Genomic DNA, 5,812 nt, shown 5'->3' on the forward strand with positions numbered 1-5,812 from the left:
TCCCAACCTTGGTGCTACAATATTTGAGGCTAAATAGCCCTTTGTTGTGGGAGATTGTCCTCTGGCTATAGAGGACTGTCTGGTAGGTTATTGAGAGAAAGGATACAGGCTGTAACACAAATGACAGATTCTAACATGACTTCCCTGGAATCCTCAAGTGGGGATATTTTTATCTCTGTATTATTGTGAACATGCTATTCTGACAGAATCTTCCAGAGTTTTCCAAATATATATACATGTAGTGTATTCGTGTGCAAATGAAATCACATTAAATTAATTTTGAGTCCCTTCTCCCTACTTTGTCCCAAACCGCTCACAGTGCTGGAATTCAGGTAGACGAAAAGAAACATTCTTGGTGTTGAAGAAGTTGGGAATCCCTATCTCTCATGGATTTCCCATGGCTTCTTCTACTAGGCCATGCTTAAATAATGCCTTTGCTTCCTAGATGCCAGTCACATCCACCAACCAGCAGGAACAACCAAAGTTTTCTCTGGACTTTGCCAAGTCTCCTGTGAATACAAAACTGCACTCTGGTTAGAACCATGTATCTGAATCAATTTTAGTCTCTCTCTCTCTCTCTCTCTCTCTCTCTCTCTCTCTCTCTCTCTCTCTCTCTCTCTCTCTGACTTAGGACAGTACCCGCTGCTATAAATATTTGCATAAGGAAAGAATTCATAAATCATTGTTGAATAATTATTTGTATAATGAATGAATTTCTGTCAAATCATTCCAATTCTGCTAGCTGTTCTCTTAAGTTCTGAGTTGAAGGGAGAGGCAAACATTGGTGGCAGTCAGCCTGAATGAGGACATAGAAGGCTGATATTTACCTAAAGTTCCTCTCAAACTTGCACTCCACCTGAACTTCATGCCAAGGAATAAGCAGCTTGAATGTGCCCTGTGTTTGCCTTTTGTGGCCCCACTAACTTTCTCTTCTAGTTGTTCACATAGTGAGGAAAGTTGGCCTTCTCTCCAAAACATAGGTCTGTGTTTATGGTGCTGGCCATGGCTAAAAATACCATGAGGAAATAACTGCCATGGCAGAGGGGAGGGAAAGAGAGCAGAAGACCTGAGCTTGGAATCAGAGATTCAAAAGTCAAGTCCACATTTGAGTCATGAATGTGGGTCTCATGACGAACCAGTCTGGAAGCATGGATGGATCATATAGTACTAAGTACTGAGTAAGACCCACATGAAAAATAAAATTATATTTTTCTCAAGAAGATCTATAGTTATTATACTTGCTAAAGGTGATTCATTTATCTCTGTAGGTTAGACCTTTAAGATATGATGAGATATTTAAAAGTAGGGTTTGTCATAGGATGACTAGACTTCCTGGCCCTAAAGTAATGTATTAGGCGACTGGAAAGGGTAATTGTTTGAGTGAGAGAGTAGCTGAGCAATGGGTGTGGGAATGAGTCTCAATAAATCCCTCTCATGGCTAAGACCTAAGGGGATATGTGACAGTGGTGTGGATATTTTCAGGAAGGTGAAGTTCTCAGAGACAGAGACGAGTTCCAGGAACCTGCCAGCAACCAGGACCAGGACCAGAGCCAAGATACAGAACAGAATCTGACAGGTTGTGTGTGTGTGTCTCTCCTGAGATTTCAATTAGAAACAAAACGGCAGCTTGTTGAGTCAGCTGTTGTTGTAGATGAGTCTTCTCCCTGCTGTTAGTAAAGGTAACTGAGAGCTGACTTAGTATTCTTTGCAGCAAGATTGATGCCTGTTTCAAATCCATCACATCTTTGCCTTTTAGCTTCAAGCTCATTCACTATTCACCTCTTATATCAATTCTTTCTTGAAATTGTATGAGTCAGTCTTAGTCATCTTCAGTATTTACATGCCCAGATTTTCTATATGAATAAGAGTATAAAACAATAATAACTATCACTGCCTTGAAAACAACAAGTAAAATTTTCAGAGAATATCTTATATGAAAAGTATTGTGCTCAACATTTATTTATGTTATTAATCCCGATAACAATCCTCAAACCATTACGCTTATTTTTTTTTTCATTTATTTTGTGGGACTGTGCACATACCACAGCAGGTGTGTAGAGGTCAGAGGATAGTAAAATCATTTCTCTCTTCCCACCATATGAATCCTGGAACTCAAACTCAGGTCATCAGCTTTTGTAACAAGTGCCTTTCCTGTTGAGCCATATCACCAGCTGAAATATCACACTCCTCCCAAGGATAAAGAAGTGAAAATGTGAAGAGTTTAACCCATGCCTGATACAATACAGCTGATGACTAGGATGATACAGAATGTGACTATAGATCTAACTGGCTCTAGAAACTGCCCTCATAACCTTAGAGCATCTTTCTCCATCATTCCTGACTTGGCATCTTTAATAGGCAATGATTCTTGGGAAGAAAGTAATCACAGAAGGCAGCTAGTAATAGCTCACTACAGTCTCAGAAGGCTCTGTCATGATGATACTCTACAGGCAGTAGGACATGTTTAGTCACGCTTCTGGGTGGGGGGTTCATCATGAGATCTAGAGTCCATGCACTAAGTTCTTGAAATTTTGAAATACAGGAGAACTTGCAAGATACTTTGTCAAGTTGGTTCTTTGTTTGAGTTTCAGATATTGTTAATTTTCCAAAGCAGAATAATAAGCACTGTAGATGATGTCTTGAGGCTGTTTGGATTCTGGGGAGAAAAAGAGACCTTGAGAGAAAGTCAGAGTTCTGGGAGACAGTGAAGGGTAGCAGCCCTCATAAACCATGCTTGTCTCAAGTCTGACCTTTGTCCCAGTCCTGGAATCAACATCCGTGGCGCCCTTCTCTGGTTCCTGCTTTGAATCTGGCCCAGGTCAATAGCCAGGAAAAGGAAATTGTGCTGAATTATCACAAATTTTATTTGTGCTGACTTATTAGAAATCAGGCAAGACAGATGAGTTGCAGCATCTGCACACTTGATTACCCCCTTCCCTGATTTTTTTTCCCAGGCTTCATTTTGGATCTCTGTGCTACAGTGCTTTAGCTCTAACTTTGTGCACTGAATCATGCTCCAGTGTCCCATCAAGCATCCCGGTAATGTGATAAATCCATCCAAAGTCTCGCAGTACCACTCCTGCACGTGACAAATGCAGAAACACGTCAGGCTCGGAAAGATACCCATCTTAGGCAGATACTCTCGCTGCTGATGGCAGGTGTTTCTTCTCTATCTGAAAATAATTCACTGAATAGATAATTGGTGAATCCCCGGTGGGAACAAAACTTGATTCTGTCTGAGCGGAGGTTACCAAGTGTGCCACTATAAAATAATTGATTTTGTGATGTGTTAAGTGGGGACATGCTCAAGCCTACTGAACTTTTCACTTAGGGCCTCCGGCTGAAGTTGAACTAGGATCCCAAAGGTGAGGAACCCATGCATGACACAGGCAGGGCTTCGTGCTCCAACAGCCAATTTAACTTTCATTTTCTTTATTAATCTAATATGTTCTACCTTTCACCAGGACGTGACGTGCAGGGAGTTTCATTAAAACGGTTTGGTTGTTATTGGAGATAATCACCAAAGGATCGTGTCGCAAAAGTCGGGACAATTTTGAATTTTTTTTTTAATGCTTGTTGTTTTAGGGAAGAGTTTTCAGATGCGATAGGGAAGTCAGTCTAGCTACAGGGCGAATTTAATTGCATTTTTAGAAACTTCTTTTAATCCTATAATAACAAAAAATTAAATCAGTGCTGACATTTTTTGTTGCCAGAAGAAGGTAGTAAAAGGGTAAAGAAATAATTGTTAGTTCTGAGAATATAATTAGCAACATTAATGCTTTAATCTGAAAAATGCATATTCTGAGCCTGGGTGAATGATTAAAGAAAAGATATTGAAAGTCTTTGAAACTTCTAACTGTGTTTGTTTTTAATTGTGAGTTGTGATCACTATAATTAGCTCATTTAGTGCATTTATAATGTAAACAAATAGGAATTTCTACAAGTTCAGGGATATTTGGGGGCAAGTAAGATGGACATCACGACCTCTGGCTTGCTGCTGAAGTCATCCTCTTTAAGTCTGGCCCGAGTTTATTCTTCACTTTGGAGAGATGGGGAGGGGGAGAAGGTTAAGGGTTCAGACTGAAACCACTCGGGTGTGTGGAAGCTTGCTCTCAAGGTGTGAGGAGGGAGCTCGGCTCTCCCGAATGTCCCTCCCACAGGCCTCCTTGCAGGGAACCCACACACAGGCTCCTAGACAGAAGCTTGGGAGAAAGCATGGGTCACAGATACAGGGAGCTCTGGGTTCAGAGGCTCTGTCTCCAAAAACCATCAGACCTCATTATTATGCACCAGAAAAGGGGGAAAAGAGAGGAAAACCCAGAGGGATCCGAGGAATGAACTTTTGGGGGGTCTTATTTCTCTCAGAGGTGCACATTAAAATTCTCTCTTTCATTCATTAATGTGAGTACAAGCTCCTGAGAAAATAGCTGGTGGGACCTCCCTTAATGAAGAACGGGCTTTGCTGTGCTCTGGAGGCTTAAAAGTGGGTTTCATCCCACCGAGGATTCCTTGCCTTGCCTTCTGCTTCTCTGTTCTTAACACTGCATGTTTGGTTATATTTCTAGGACTCACCTAGGCTGTGACCTGCTCCATTCAGTTCTAATCGCTCATCTGATTAGCTCAGGCCACCCACAGGTAGGCGGGAGGGGCTCTTGTCAAGAGGCTCCCAGAAGTTCAGGGATTTTTTTTTCCCAACATTATTTGAAAGTTTCAACTCTGTCAATCACATGCAATCAAACTTGCCTTCATAAAGTTCCATACTCTACTTGGTTTTGAATAGGCTAGTTATTCATATAAAACTCTTTCTCAGCCAGGCAGTGGTGGCTCACGCCTTTAATCCCAGCACTTGGGAGGCAGAGCCAGGAGATCTCTGTGAGTTCGAGGCCAGCCTGATGTGCAGAGCGAGATCCAGGACAGGCACCAAAACTACATGGAGAAAGCCTGTCTCAAAAAAACCAAAACAAAAATACCTCTTTTCTCCTTTTCTTTCCTCTTCTCCTCCTTCCCCCCTTTCTCTTCCTCCCCTTCTCTTTTCTTGGGGCTGCTTCACAGTTTTATTTCTTTAGAATTCTAGTTTCAACTTCCTTATGCTTCTCTCATATCATTGGATGCTGTTTTAGCAACCCTACTGCATTTAATTCATGCCCTCCTTGTAATCCCACAGTTGGGCCCTACATCATCCAGGGCTGTGTTCATGAGCTATGTATTTTATGTTGCCAGTTTTCTTCTTGTGCTCATTTTTAAATTTTCTAGGAACACATTTTGTGCTTTCTACTTGTGTATGATATCTCTAGGGAAAGCCTGTATTAGATGCTTAATTTAGATATTTTTGTGCGTGTATGTGTGTGTGTGTGTGGAGAGAGAGAGAGAGAGAGAGAGAGAGAGAGAGAGAGAGAGAGAGAGAGAGAGACAGAAAGAGACAGAGAGACAGAGAGAGAGAAGAAGAAGAAGGAGGAGGAGGAGGAGGAGGAGGAGGCGGCGGGGAAGATATGCATGCATGGATGCTATGCATGTGTGTGTGTGGATTCATGTGTATGTGTGAGGGTGCCTGTGTATGAGTTCATATGAAAGTTAGAGATTGATTTCTGAAGACTGCCCCAATTGCTACCCACTTCATTTAGAGGGAAGGTCTCTCAACTGAACCCAGATTTACATAATAAAAGCTGTGGCTGGCTAGCTTGCTGTGGGCTCCAAAAGGTAGAGAAAAATCATCAGGTTAGGAGTACAGACAAGCTCATTAGGGGATGGTCACCCAGTTTCACCCGAGGCTGCGAACCCCAGATGGGGAAGGCATGTGAAAGTCTAGTCTGAA

This window comes from Peromyscus californicus, unplaced genomic scaffold (assembly GCF_007827085.1).
Source record: "Peromyscus californicus insignis strain IS unplaced genomic scaffold, ASM782708v3 Scaffold_9__1_contigs__length_137607984, whole genome shotgun sequence".
Lineage (NCBI taxonomy): Eukaryota > Metazoa > Chordata > Mammalia > Rodentia > Cricetidae > Peromyscus > Peromyscus californicus.